This window comes from Paramisgurnus dabryanus, chromosome 11, assembly GCF_030506205.2.
Source record: "Paramisgurnus dabryanus chromosome 11, PD_genome_1.1, whole genome shotgun sequence".
In the NCBI taxonomy this organism is placed as follows: Eukaryota; Metazoa; Chordata; class Actinopteri; order Cypriniformes; family Cobitidae; genus Paramisgurnus; species Paramisgurnus dabryanus.
Window position 1 is genome coordinate 24,166,214 of NC_133347.1, and position 15,738 is coordinate 24,181,951.

The window sequence follows — 15,738 nt, forward strand, 5'->3', positions numbered from 1 at the left end:
AGTTTATGAAAAAGTGACAAAATCCAATAGCTAAAGTGAACTCTGAGTATCAAAGCAGTGAAAGCACAGCAGCAAACAATCAACTGAAGATGTTTTATCTCATGCAGTTGATTATGTTGGAAGGACCTTGAAAATACACTTACATGCTTTAACAGCGACTGGTGTAGGAAACGATAAAATAAGAGTCAATTTAACATCATCTGATTCACCTTCTCTCCCCTATCTTTATATTAAATGCTAAAAGAGACACATTTTGATTGGGCCATTAAGGATAAACAAAGCAGAATGTAATGGCTCTTGATGGCCCATCCAATGCTGTGAGTGGGTGGCCATTTGCTTATGATTCAGCCAAGGGTTTAAGTCACAGATAAATGTCAAGGCGTGAACGATTTCTATGATAACTAGATATGCAATTCCCAAGGAATTACCAGTGCATGAAAATGCAAAAAGTTGATTGACAGAAATGTAAAAGAAATTTAGTCTAGTAGTTTACCTGGCTGTTGACATGTTTTAGTGTGAAGCTAGCATGATTTAAAAAAGTTATCATGATGAAATATGATGCTAGCATGATTAGCATGATTCAGCATGACGTTAGCATGATGCTAGCATGATTAGCATGAAGCTAGCATGATCAGCATGAAGCTAGCATGATGTAAGCATGATTAGCATGAAGCTAGCATGATGCTAGCATGATTAGCATGAAGCTAGCAAGATGTTAGCATGATTAGCATGAAGCTAGCATGATGCTAGCATGATTAGCATGAAGCTAGCATGATGTTAGCATGATTAGCATGAAGCTAACATGATGCTAGCATGATTAGCATGAAGCTAGCAAGATGTTCGCATTATTAGCATGAAGCTAACATGATTAGCATTGAAGCTAGCATGATGCTAGCATGATTAGCACGAAGCTAGCATGATGCTAGCATGATTAACACGAAGCTAGCATGATGCTAGCATGATTAGCAAGAAGCTAGCATGATGCTAGCATGATGAACATGAAGCTAGCATGATGTTCGCATGATTAGCATGAAGCTAACATGATTAGCATTGAAGCAAGCATGATGCTAGTATGATTAGCATGAAGCTAGCATGATGCTAGCATGATTAACATGAGGTTAGCATGATGCTAGCATGATTAGCATGAAGCTAGCATCATGCTAGCATGATTAGCATGAAGCTAGCATGATGCTAGCATGATTAGCATGAAGCTAGCATGATGCTAGCATGATTAGCAGGAAGCTAGCATGATGCTAACATGATTAGCATGAAGCTAGCATGATGCTAACATGATTAGCATGAAGCTAGCATGATTAGCATGAAGCTAGCATGATGCTAGCACGATTAGCATGAAACTACCATGATGTTAGCATGATGCTAGCGTGATTAGCATGAAGCTAACATGATGTTAGCATGATTAGCATGAAGCTAGCATGATGCTAGCATGATTAGCATGAAGCTAGCATGATGCTAGCATGATTAGCATGAAGCTAGCATGATGCTAGCATGATTAGCATGAAGCTAACATGAATTTAGCATGAAATTAGCATGATCCTAGCATTATTAGCATGATTTTAGCATGATTAAGATGATGCTAGCATGATGTTAGCATGATGCTAGCATGATTAGCATGAAGCTAGCATGATGTTAGCATGATAAGCATGAAGCTAGCATGATGTTAGCATGATTAGCATGAAGCTAGCATGATGCTAGCATGATTAGCATGAAGCTAGCATGATGCTAGCATGATTAGCATGAAGTTAGCATGAAATTAGCATGATCCTAGCATTATTAGCATGATGCTAGCATGATTAAGATGATGCTAGCATGATTAGCATGAAGCTAGCATGAAGCTAGCATGAAGTTAGCATGATGCTAGCATGATTTAGCATTAAGTTAGCAAGATTTATTATGAAATTAGCATAAAGCTAGCATGAAACTAGCACAAAGCTAGTATGACTTAGCATGAAGCTAGCATGAAGCTAATATGACCCAAAGACCCAACCCCCATGTCTCTATGATGTCCGGATCCAGAGATATAAGGCTTTGTTTATTATGTTGCTAGGCTGCTCATATTTGGTTGCTAGGGGCGTGGCTTAATACCTCAATAAGGATGGTGAGAGACTGATTGGATGCTTGAGTAAAATGAGCCCACCCCCATGTCTCTGTGACACTGTGCTGCAAAGATATCCATCTGGGCATTTTATAATGGCAGTCTATGGGAGATGTTGCTAGGGTGCCCAAAATGGTTGCTAGGGGCGTGGCTTGATAGCTCAATAAGGATCCTAAGGGACTGATTGGATGCCTGAGTAAAATGAGCCCACCCCCATGTCTCTATGACACTGCGCTGCAAAGATATCCCATTCGGGACGTTTTTAGTTCCTTATATGGGCATGATTCCTGCCCCATTATAAGTCTATGGGGAAATTTGGGGACCTCTTACACCCCAGGGGTACAACTTACACCCCATTGTGAGTTATGTTCTTACAGAGCCTGCCAGCCTCTTCAAATGTGGCAAGTCACAAGTTTCTGTGAAATCCTAGGTCTGAGCTACGACTCGTCAAAGTTTGTCGCAATGTTAAGTCTATGGGATTTTTCGGCTGCTTTTTCGCCCCTGGGGCGTAGACCGTACCCCCGATTGCTTATAAAAGTCATAGCACACTATTCCCGAATAGTCCGCACGTTTGAGAGTTTGAATGAAGTTTCTAAGTTAAACGGTTCGAGCCGTATTAATTGCGGAAATTTGGTTGGAAGAATAATAATAATAACTAGATATTAAAGTTTGAGGACAAACTTTATGTTGGCTTGAAAAAGCGTAGCCTGAACATTTAAAATGGTTTGACAGAAGTTTATTTTAGTAGGCTATCTGGCTGTTAGCATGATTAGCATAAAGTTAGAATGATTAGCATGAAGCTAGCATGATTAGCATGAAGCTAGCATGATGTTAGCATGATCAGTATGAAGCTAGCATGAAGCTAACATTATTAGCATGAAGCTAACATGAAGCTAACATGATTAGCATGAAGCTAGCATGATGCTAGCATGATTAGCATGAAGCTAGCATGAAGCTAACATGATTAGCATGAAGCTAGAATGAAGCTAACATTTATTCCGTTGCTAGGGTACTAAGTTTGGTTGCTAGGGAGAAAATTGGCATCCCATAATGATCAACCTTCAAGCCACAAGTAAAACGGTCCAACCCCCATGTCTCTATGATGTTCTGAAGCGGAGATATAAGGCTTTGTTTATTCCGTTGCTAGGGTACTAAGTTTGGTTGCTAGGGAGAAAATTGGCATCCCATAATGATCAACCTTCAAGCCACAAGTAAAACGGTCCAACCCCCATGTCTCTATGATGTTCTGAAGCGGAGATATAAGGCTTTGTTTATTCCGTTGCTAGGGTACTAAGTTTGGTTGCTAGGGAGAAAATTGGCATCCCATAATGATCAACCTTCAAGCCACAAGTAAAACGGTCCAACCCCTGTGTCTCTATGATGTTCTGAAGTGGAGATATAAGGCTTTGTTTATTCCGTTGCTAGGGTACTAAGTTTGGTTGCTAGGGAGAAAATTGGCATCCCATAATGATCAACCTTCAAGCCACAAGTAAAACGGTCAAACCCCCGTGTCTCTAAGATGTTCTGAAGCGGAGATAAAAGGCTTTGTTTATTCCGTTGCTAGGGTACTAAGTTTGGTTGCTAGGGAGAAAATTGGCATCCCATAATGATCAACCTTCAAGCCACAAGTAAAACGGTCCAACCCCCATGTCTCTATGATGTTCTGAAGCGGAGATATAAGGCTTTGTTTATTCCGTTGCTAGGGTACTAAGTTTGGTTGCTAGGGAGAAAATTGGCATCCCATAATGATCAACCTTCAAGCCACAAGTAAAACGGTCCAACCCCCGTGTCTCTATGATGTTCTGAAGCAGAGATATAAGGCTTTGTTTATTCCGTTGCTAGGGTACTAAGTTTGGTTGCTAGGGAGAAAATTGGCATCCCATAATGATCAACCTTCAAGCCACAAGTAAAACGGTCCAACCCCCGTGTCTCTATGATGTTCTGAAGCGGAGATATAAGGCTTTGTTTATTCCGTTGCTAGGGTACTAAGTTTGGTTGCTAGGGAGGAAATTGGCATCCCATAATAATCAACCTTCAAGCCACAAGTAAAACGGTCCAACCCCCATGTCTCTATGATGTTCTGAAGCGGAGATATAAGGCTTTGTTTATTCCGTTGCTAGGGTACTAAGTTTGGTTGCTAGGGAGAAAAATGGCATCCCATAATGATCACACTTAAAGCCACAAGTAAAACGGTCCAACCCCCGTGTCTCTACAATGTTCTGATGCTGAGATATAAGGCTTTGTTTATTCCGTTGCTAGGGTACTAAGTTTGGTTGCTAGGGAGGAAATTGGCATCCCATAATAATCAACCTTCAAGCCACAAGTAAAACGGTCCAACCCCCGTGTCTCTAAGATGTTCTGAAGCGGAGAAATAAGGCTTTGTTTATTCCGTTGCTAGGGTACTAAGTTTGGTTGCTAGGGAGAAAAATGGCATCCCATAATGATCAACCTTCAAGCCACAAGTAAAACGGTCCAACCCCCGTGTCTCTATGATGTTCTGAATCGGAGATATAAGGCTTTGTTTATTCCGTTGCTAGGGTACTAAGTTTGGTTGCTAGGGAGAAAAATGGCATCCCATAATGATCACACTTAAAGTCACAAGTAAAACGGTCCAACCCCCGTGTCTCTACAATGTTCTGATGCTGAGATATAAGGCTTTGTTTATTCCGTTGCTAGGGTACTAAGTTTGGTTGCTAGGGAGGAAATTGGCATCCCATAATAATCAACCTTCAAGCCACAAGTAAAACGGTCCAACCCCCGTGTCTCTATGATGTTCTGAAGCGGAGAAATAAGGCTTTGTTTATTCCGTTGCTAGGGTACTAAGTTTGGTTGCTAGGGAGAAAAATGGCATCCCATAATGATCAACCTTCAAGCCACAAGTAAAACGGTCCAACCCCCGTGTCTCTATGATGTTCTGAAGCGGAGATATAAGGCTTTGTTTATTCCGTTGCTAGGGTACTAAGTTTGGTTGCTAGGGAGGAAATTGGCATCCCATAATAATCAACCTTCAAGCCACAAGTAAAACGGTCCAACCCCCGTGTCTCTATGATGTTCTGAATCGGAGATATAAGGCTTTGTTTATTCCGTTGCTAGGGTACTAAGTTTGGTTGCTAGGGAGAAAAATGGCATCCCATAATGATCAACCTTCAAGCCACAAGTAAAACGGTCCAACCCCCGTGTCTCTATGATGTTCTGAAGCGGAGATATAAGGCTTTGTTTATTCCGTTGCTAGGGTACTAAGTTTGGTTGCTAGGGAGAAAATTGGCATCCCATAATGATCACACTTCAAGCCACAAGTAAAACGGTCCAACCCCCGTGTCTCTATGATGTTCTGAAGCGGAGATATAAGGCTTTGTTATTCCGTTGCTAGGGTACTAAGTTTGGTTGCTAGGGAGAAAATTGGCATCCCATAATGATCAACCTTCAAGCCACAAGTAAAACGGTCCAACCCCTGTGTCTCTATGATGTTCTGAAGCGGAGATATAAGGCTTTGTTATTCCGTTGCTAGGGTACTAAGTTTGGTTGCTAGGGAGAAAATTGGCATCCCATAATGATCAACCTTCAAGCCACAAGTAAAACGGTCCAACCCCCGTGTCTCTAAGATGTTCTGAAGCGGAGAAATAAGGCTTTGTTTATTCCGTTGCTAGGGTACTAAGTTTGGTTGCTAGGGAGAAAAATGGCATCCCATAATGATCAACCTTCAAGCCACAAGTAAAACGGTCCAACCCCCATGTCTCTACGACACTCTTAAGTGAAGATATTCCATCTGGGACGCTTTTATTCCCTTATATGGGCGTGTTTCCTGCCCCATTATAAGTCAATGGGAAATTTTGGGGGCCTCTTACACCCCAGGGGTACAGCTTACACCCCATTGTGATGTATGTTCTTAAAGAGCCTGTCAGCCTCCTTAAATGTGGTAACCCACAAGTTTCTACAAGTTTCTCACTCGCAGCTATGACTCGTCAAAGTTTGTCTCAATGTTAAGTCAATGGAAATTTTGGGGTGTTTGAGCCCCCCGTTTAGGAATTCGGAAGGTCCCATCAGTTAGAAAAGTCATAGCATAAATCTACGGACCAGTCTTAAAAGTTTTGTAAAGTTTTGTGGGTGTAGCTTGAAAGCTCTAGGAGGAGTTACAGTCAGAAAAAGTAGGGATCAGAAGAAGAATAATAATAATAACTAGATAGGTACATTTCCTGAAGAAAATGTGGGTGGTGCTTGCCGTGGCAAGTTTCGGGGGACAATTTATGATTATACTCCAAGGCAAAAGTCAAACGATCCAACCCCTGTGTCTCTACGATGTTCTGATGCGAAGATATAAGGCTTTGTTTACTCTGTTGCTAGGGAACTGTATTTGGTTGCTAGGGAAAAAAATGGCATCCACTAGTGATTACCCTCCGAGTCACGAGTCAAACGGTCCAAACCCCATGTCTCTACGATGTTCTGATGCGGAGATATAAGGCTTTGTTTACTCTGTTGCTAGGGTACTGTATTTGGTTGCTAGGGAAAAAAATGGCATCCACTAGTGATTACCCTCCGAGTCATGAGTCAAACGGTCCAACCCCCGTGTCTCTACGATGTTCTGATGTGGAGATATAAGGCTTTGTTTACTCTGTTGCTAGGGTACTGTATTTGGTTGCTAGGGGCGTGGCTTGGGAGTGGCCAATGATGTGCCCAGTGATTACACTCCGAGTCACAAGTAAAACGGTCCAACCCCCGTGTCTCTACGATGTTCTGATGCGGAGATATAAGGCTTTGTTTACTCTGTTGCTAGGGTACTGTATTTGGTTGCTAGGGGCGTGGCTTGGGAGTGGCCAATTATGTGCCCAGTGATTACACTCCGAGTCACAAGTAAAACGGTCCAACCCCCGTGTCTCTACGATGTTCTGATGCGGAGATATAAGGCTTTGTTTACTCTGTTGCTAGGGTACTGTATTTGGTTGCTAGGGGCGTGGCTTGGGAGTGGCCAATGATGTGCCCAGTGATTACACTCCGAGTCACAAGTAAAACGGTCCAAACCCCGTGTCTCTACGATGTTCTGATGCGGAGATATAAGGCTTTGTTTACTCTGTTGCTAGGGTACTGTATTTGGTTGCTAGGGGCGTGGCTTGGGAGTGGCCAATGATGTGCCCAGTGATTACACCCCTAGTCACAAGTAAAACGGTCCAACCCCCGTGTTTCTACGATGTTCTGATGCCGAGATATAACTGTTTGTATTTTATGTTGCTAGGGTGCTCAAAAGTGGTTGCTAGGGGCGTGGCTTAGTAAGTCTGTAAGGATCCTGAGAGACTGATTGGATGCCTGAGTAAAATGAGCCCACCCCCATGTCTCTATGACACTGTGGTGCAAAGATATCCATCCGGGCATTTTATAATGGCAGTCTATGGTATAGGTTGCTAGGGTGCCCAAAATGGTTGCTATGGTAACCTTACACCCCATTGTGGGGGACGTCCTGACAGAGTCTAGCACCCTCTTCAAATTTAGTAACCCACATGTTTCTATGAAATCCTGGCTCGGACCTATGACCCGTCAAAATGTTTGCAATGGTAAGTCTATGGGATTTTGCCCCATTGACTTTTCATTGGGGCACTTTTGGGCACCTCTTACACCCCAGGGGTACAACTTACACCCCATTGTGATCCATGTTCTTACAGAGCCTACCACCCTCTTCAAATGTTGTAACCCACATGTTTCTACAAAATCCTCGAGCGGAGCTATGACTCGTCAAAGTTGGGCGCAATGTTAAGTCAATGGGATTTTTTGGGTGGTTTTTCGCCCCCCTTTCGGAAATCCTGCACCCGATCGCTTATAAAAGTCATAGCACACCTCTCCTCAATAAGCCGGTCGATTTGAGCCCTAATTTATGGGTCTACGACAAAGCGTGCGGGACGAGTTACGCGCCGAAAAAGTGTCCAGAAAAAGAAGAATAATAATAACTAGATAGGTACATTTCCTGAAGAAAATGTGAAGTGGTGCTTGCCGTGGCAAATTTCGGGGGACAATATATGATTATACTCCAAGCCAAAAGTAAAACAATTCAACCCACATGTCTCTACGATATTCTGATGTGAAGATATAAGGCTTTGTTTATTCGGTTGCTAGGGTACTGTATTTGGTTGCTAGGGAGAAAATTGGCATCCACTAGTGATTACCCTCCGAGTCACGAGTCAAACGATCCAACCCCCGTGTCTCTACGATGTTCTGATGCGGAGATATAAGGCTTTGTTTACTCTGTTGCTAGGGTACTGTATTTGGTTGCTAGGGAAAAAAATGGCATCCACTAGTGATTACCCTCCGAGTCACGACTCAAACGGTCCAAACCCCGTGTCTCTACGATGTTCTGATGCAGAGATATAAGGCTTTGTTTACTCTGTTGCTAGGGTACTGTATTTGGTTGCTAGGGAAAAAAATGGCATCCACTAGTGATTACCCTCCGAGTCACGAGTCAAACGGTCCAACCCCCGTGTCTCTACGATGTTCTGATGCGGAGATATAAGGCTTTGTTTACTCTGTTGCTAGGGTACTGTATTTGGTTGCTAGGGAAAAAAATTGCATCCACTAGTGATTACCCTCCGAGTCATGAGTCAAACGGTCCAACCCCCATGTCTCTACGATGTTCTGATGTGGAGATATAAGGCTTTGTTTACTCTGTTGCTAGGGTACTGTATTTGGTTGCTAGGGGCGTGGCTTGGGAGTGGCCAATGATGTGCCCAGTGATTACACTCCGAGTCACAAGTAAAACGGTCCAACCCCCGTGTCTCTATGATGTTCTGATGCGGAGATATAAGGCTTTGTTTACTCTGTTGCTAGGGTACTGTATTTGGTTGCTATGGGCGTGGCTTGGGAGTGGCCAATGATGTGCCCAGTGATTACACTCCGAGTCACAAGTAAAACGGTCCAAACCCCGTGTCTCTACGATGTTCTGATGCGGAGATATAAGGCTTTGTTTACTCTGTTGCTAGGGTACTGTATTTGGTTGCTAGGGGCGTAGCTTGGGAGTGGCCAATTATGTGCCCAGTGATTACTCTCCGAGTCACAAGTAAAACGGTCCAACCCCCGTGTCTCTACGATGTTCTGATGCGGAGATATAAGGCTTTGTTTACTCTGTTGCTAGGGTACTGTATTTGGTTGCTAGGGGCGTGGCTTAGGAGTGGCCAATGATGTCCCCAGTGATTACACTCCGAGTCACAAGTAAAACGGTCCAAACCCCGTGTCTCTACGATGTTCTGATGCGGAGATATAAGGCTTTGTTTATTCGGTTGCTAGGGTGCTCAAATTTGGTTGCTAGGGGCGTGGCTTGGGAGTGGCCAATGATGTGCCCAATTGTTACACGCCTAGTCACAAGTAAAACGGTCCAACCCCCGTGTCTCTACGATGTTCTGATGCCGAGATATAACTGTTTGTATTTTATGTTGCTAGGGTGCTCAAAAGTGGTTGCTAGGGGCGTGGCTTAGTAAGTCTGTAAGGATCCTGAGAGACTGATTGGATGCCTGAGTAAAATGAGCCCACCCCCATGTCTCTATGACACTGTGGTGCAAAGATATCCATCCGGGCATTTTATAATGGCAGTCTATGGTATAGGTTGCTAGGGTGCCCAAAATGGTTGCTATGGTAACCTTACACCCCATTGTGGGGGACGTCCTGACAGAGTCTAGCACCCTCTTCAAATGTAGTAAAACACATGTTTCTATGAAATCCTGGCTCGGACCTATGACCCGTCAAAATTTTTGCAATGGTAAGTCTATGGGATTTTGCCCCATTGACTTTTCATTGGGGCACTTTTGGGCACCTCTTACACCCCAGGGGTACAACTTACACCCCATTGTGATCCATGTTCTTACAGAGCCTACCACCCTCTTCAAATGTTATAACCCACATGTTTCTACAAAATCCTCGAGCGGAGCTATGACTCGTCAAAGTTGGGCGCAATGTTAAGTCAATGGGATTTTTTGGGTGGTTTTTCGCCCCCCTTTCGGAAATCCTGCACCCGATCGCTTATAAAAGTCATAGCAGACTTCTCCTCAATAAGCCGGTCGATTTGAGCCCTAATTTATGGGTCTACGACAAAGCGTGCGGGACGAGTTACGCGCCGAAAAAGTGTCCAGAAAAAGAAGAATAATAATAATAACTAGATAGGTACATTTCCTGAAGAAAATGTGAAGTGGTGCTTGCCGTGGCAAATTTCGGGGGACAATATATGATTATACTCCATGCCAAAAGTAAAACAATTCAACCCACATGTCTCTACGATATTCTGATGCGAAGATATAAGGCTTTGTTTATTCGGTTGCTAGGGTACTGTATTTGGTTGCTAGGGAGAAAATTGGCATCCACTAGTGATTACACTCCGAGTCACGAGTCAAACGGTCAAACCCCCGTGTCTCTACGATGTTCTGATGCGAAGATATAAGGCTTTGTTTATTCGGTTGCTAGGGTACTGTATTTGGTTGCTAGGGAGAAAATTGGCATCCACTAGTGATTAGACTCCGAGTCACGAGTCAAACGGTCAAACCCCCGTGTCTCTACGATGTTCTGATGCGGAGATATAAGGCTTTGTTTACTCTGTTGCTAGGGTACTGTATTTGGTTGCTAGAGAAAAAATTGGCATCCACTAGTGATTACACTCCGAGATACGAGTCAAACGGTCCAACCCCCGTGTCTCTGCGATGTTCTGATGTGGAGATAAAAGGCTTTGTTTACTCTGTTGCTAGGGTAATGTATTTGGTTGCTAGGGGAAAAATGGCATCCACTAGTGATTACCCTCCGAGTCACGAGTCAAACGGTCCAACCCCCATGTCTCTACGATGTTCTGATGCGGAGTTATAAGGCTTTGTTTACTCTGTTGCTAGGGTACTGTATTTGGTTGCTAGGGAAAAAAATGGCATCCACTAGTGATTACATGCCGAGTCACAAGTAAAATGGTCCAACCCCCGTGTCTCTACGATGTTCTGATCTGGAAATATAAGGCTTTGTTTACTCTGTTGCTAGGGTACTGTATTTGGTTGCTAGGGAAAAAAATGGCACCCATTAGTGATTACATGCCGAAGTCACAAGTAAAATGGTCCAACCCCCGTGTCTCTACGATGTTCTGATGCGGAGTTATAAGGCTTTGTTTACTCTGTTGCTAAGGTACTGTATTTGGTTGCTAGGGAAAAAAATGGCATCCACTAGTGATTACATGCCGAGTCACAAGTAAAATGGTCCAACCCCCGTGTCTCTACGATGTTCTGATCTGGAAATATAAGGCTTTGTTTACTCTGTTGCTAGGGTACTGTATTTGGTTGCTAGGGGGAAAATTAGCATCCACTTGTGATTACACTCCAAGTCACAAGTCAAACGGTCCAACCCCCGTGTCTTTACGATGTTCTGATGCGGAGATATAAGGCTTTGTTTACTCTGTTGCTAGGGTAATGTATTTGGTCGCTAGGGGGAAAATTAGCATCCACTGGTAATTACCCTCCAAGTCATGAGTCAAACGGTCCAACCCCCGTGTCTCTACGATGTTCTGATGCAGAGATATAAGGCTTTGTTTACTCTGTTGCTAGGGTGCTCAAATTTAGTTGCTAGGGGCGTGGCTTGGGAGTGGCCAATGATGTGGCTAGTTATTACACTCCGAGTCACAAGTAAAACGGTCCAACCCCCGTTTCTCTACGATGTTCTGATGCCGAGATATAACTGTTTGAATTTTATGTTGCTAGGGTGCTCAAAAGTGGTTGCTAGGGGCGTGGCTTAATACCTATGTAAGGATCCTGAGAGACTGATTGGATGCCTGAGTAAAATGAGTCCACCCCCATGTCTCTATGACACTGTGCTGCAAAGATATCCATCTGGGCATTTTATAATGGCAGTCTATGGGAGATGTTGCTAGGGTGCTCAAAAGTGGTTGCTAGGGGCGTGGCTTAATAGCTCTGAGATGATCCTGAGAGACTGATTGGATGCCCGAGTAAAATGAGCCCACCCACTTATCTCTACGACACTGTAAAGCAAAGAAATCCCATCTGGAACTATTTTATTCCCTTATATGGGCGTGTTCCCTGCCCCATTATAAGTCAATGGGAAATTTCGGGTGCCTCTTACACCCCAGGGGTACAACTTACACCCCATAGTGATGTATGTTCTTACAGAGCCTACCACCCTCTTCAAATGTTATAACCCACATGTTTCTACCAAATCCTCGAGCGGAGCTATGACCCGTCAAAGTTCGGCCCAATGTTAAGTCAATGGGATTTTTCGGGTGGTTTTTCGCCCCCCTTTCGGAAATCCTGCAACCGATCTCTTATAAAAGTCATAGCACACCTCTCCTCAATAATCCGGTCAAGTTGAGCCCTCTTTCGTGTGTCTACGACAAACCGTGTGGGACGAGTTACGCGCCGAAAAAGTGTGCAGACATAAGAATAATAAGATATAATAATAATAATAAGTATGAGCAATAATAATAGTGATGCCTTGCATAAATGCAAGCACCACTAATAAGTATGCAAGATAGTAATAGTGATGCTTTGCATAAATGCAAGCACCACTAATAATAATAATAAGTATGCAAGATAGTAATAGTGATGCTTTGCATAAATGCAAGCACCACTAATAATAATAATAATAATAAGATTAAGATGAAGAACAGTATGTTGGCTTTTTCAAGCCAACATAATAATAATAATAATAATAATAATAAAAAGCCCAGTAAGAACAGTACAGCGCATTTTCAATGCACTGTAATGAAGTGAAGTGGTCTGGATGGGACAGTTATGTTATGTTAATGTGATTGAAGAATGTTGAAATTCCAGGATTAGGAGTGGCTGTGCTACTTCCTTTCAATGTTTTGTTTAAAGTTAAGTGCTTTGTTTCCATTTTATAGGACCGCCCCTTAAAATGTGTACAAATGCAATGTAGTTCCAGCATCAGTTAGACTTGATGACTGCACCACCAGTAGCAGTACGCTCGGATTTAAAGACTTCGCTATCTACAATAAAGACTACTGCTGAAGACAATACAAGACTTCTGGTCTTCACTGGAAACAGTTTCCAAAACTGACATTGATTGTTGGAAGAGTCGAGGTAATAGACTTGATAAAGCTGATTTTTTATTTTTCTATATTCTCTCTCTCACTGGAAATTGCATTTCTCTCAAATTGAATTATCTTGAATAATATTATATACATTTTAATAACATTTTTCTTTATTGGATGTAAGTAATATTGAATCTACACACAATTGTTAACATCATACATATATTGTATGTATATTGGAGCACTTAATATTTTTTTTAAATCATTAATGCATTTTCTTAAAGTTGTTAATGGTAAAATGTATTAATTTATGTTTTGATTATAGAGAAGACTGAAGACTTGAGTGATCCAGACCTATGCCGAATTAAACAAGAAGACACAGAGGAACACAAAGGTTAGTGTCTATTTGTGTTTCTGCATGGTGAGGAACATCAAGGTAAAATTTCAGCCGGTTCATCAGATTTGAATCATAGTAAAAAGCATATCTAACTTATAGAGGTATAGCATTTTACTGAAGGTTTATGATATTAATAATAATAATAATAATAAACTTTATTTTCTATAGCGCCTTTAAAGTGTACATCTCAAAGCGCTGTACAGAAACAATTAAAACAATACAGATACATTAACATGAGAATGAGAATGACAAAAAATCAACACCAAATTCTTTTGTTTCATTTTAGACTTATTGGACCTGGAAGTTGAAAGTGATGAACTGGATGAAGTTGAGGAGAAACACTACTATCAGACACCTCATCAATTAAAAATGAGAGAAACATCTAGTACCGGTAGCTTGCAGATGGAAAATAATTTATTTCTAAAAAGAAAGCAAAGTACAAAAACCGGCAAATCCTCACCTCATTGCGAGAACAGACATTCTGAGGAACACGTGAGAATTCAAACAAGAAAGCGTCCATACACATGTCTTCAGTGTGGAAAAAGTTTCACAGAGAAACAAAATCTTAAAATGCACATGAGAATTCACACTGGAGAGCATCCATACCCATGTCTTCAGTGTGGAAAGAGTTTTAAACAGAAACAAAATCTTGATATGCACATGAGAATTCACACTGGAGAGCGTCCATATACATGTCTTCAGTGTGACAGGAGCTTCGCACAGAAATCATATCTTGACAGCCACATGAGAATTCACACTGGAGAGCGTCCATACACATGTCTTCAGTGTGGAAAGAGTTTCATAAAGAAATCAGGGCTTAATCTACACATGAGAGTTCACACTGGAGAGCATCCATATGCATGTCTTCAGTGTGGAAAGAGTTTCACACAGAAATCAAATCTTGACAGCCACATAAGAATTCACACTGGGGATCGTCCACACTCATGTCTTCAGTGTGGAAAGAGTTTTAAAGAGAAATTACAGCTTAATGTGCACATGAGAATTCACTCTGGAGAGCGTCCATACACATGTCTTCAGTGTGGAAAGAGTTTTATAGACACATCACAGTTTAATATGCACATGAGAGTTCACTCTGGAGAGCGTCCATACACATGTCCTCATTGTGAAAAGGGTTTCAAACAGAAATCGACACTTAAAAGTCACATGAGAGTTCACTCTGGAGAGCGTCCATACGCATGTCCTCATTGTGAAAAGTGTTACAAACAGAAATCAAATCTTGACAGCCACATAAGATGTCACACTGGAGAGCGTCCATACTCATGTCTTCAGTGTGGAAAGAGTTTCAAACGCAAAGAAAGTCTTGACAGCCACATGAGATGTCACACTGGAGAGCGTCCATACGCATGTCTTCAGTGTGGCAAGAGTTTCACATGGAGTGCTAGTCTTAGGATTCACATGAGGACTCACACTGAAAAGCGTCCATAAACATTGTCCTTAGTAAGAAAAGGATTTTTAAACAAAAAGAAAATCCTAAGGACCACATGAAAATTCACTATTGAACGAGTGATACTGTAAAAAATGCTTGGTGAAATGATAGTAACTAACATCAAATAGTCAAATACTGCAAATTAACAGTAAAACACTGTATTAATATCTCTAGTGCAATGTATCTCTACTCCATTCCTCGGGCCCCCTCCCAGATGCAATTTAGCTTGTTGTAAATGCATTTACGCTACCCAGTCTCACAAAGTTCCGTGATATAGTCACTTATTTTTTTTATTTTTTTTCGTGCTATTATCACAAATTTTCGCGTTTTTTCGTGATCGTATAACGAATTCCTGTTTTTGTGTGATTATCACGTATTGGTTACTCAACTGCTTTTTCCTATTTTTAAGCCATTGTCGCTTCGGTTTAGGGTTAGATTTGGTGCTTGCATTAGAATGTCACTTTATATATTGGGTTATACTATTTTTTCTGATTTATTTTTTTAAATGTCGCCTGGCGTTAGGGTTAGAGTTGGGTTTGGTTAGGTTAGAGATGTCATTTTATGTAAATCTAACCCTAATCAAAAAATACGTGACTATATAACGAAATTTCGTGAGACTGGGCTGCATTCACGGTACATTTCATACTGTACTATTAACAGCAATTTTATGGTCTTTTCTCCAGTAATTTTTTTTGTTTATTTATTTACCAGGACAGTGCATGTTAACAACAGTACACCTGTAACATGCCAGAGTTAGCCAATGGCTAATTTTCATCTGT

General features: G+C 41.9%; 1 pseudogene; it reads left to right on the forward strand.

Moving 5' to 3' along the window:
- The window catches only part of LOC135729715 (uncharacterized), a 47,379-nt pseudogene extending 31,647 nt beyond the window's left edge, over positions 1–15,732 (forward strand).
- Positions 15,733–15,738: the final 6 nt, after the last annotated feature.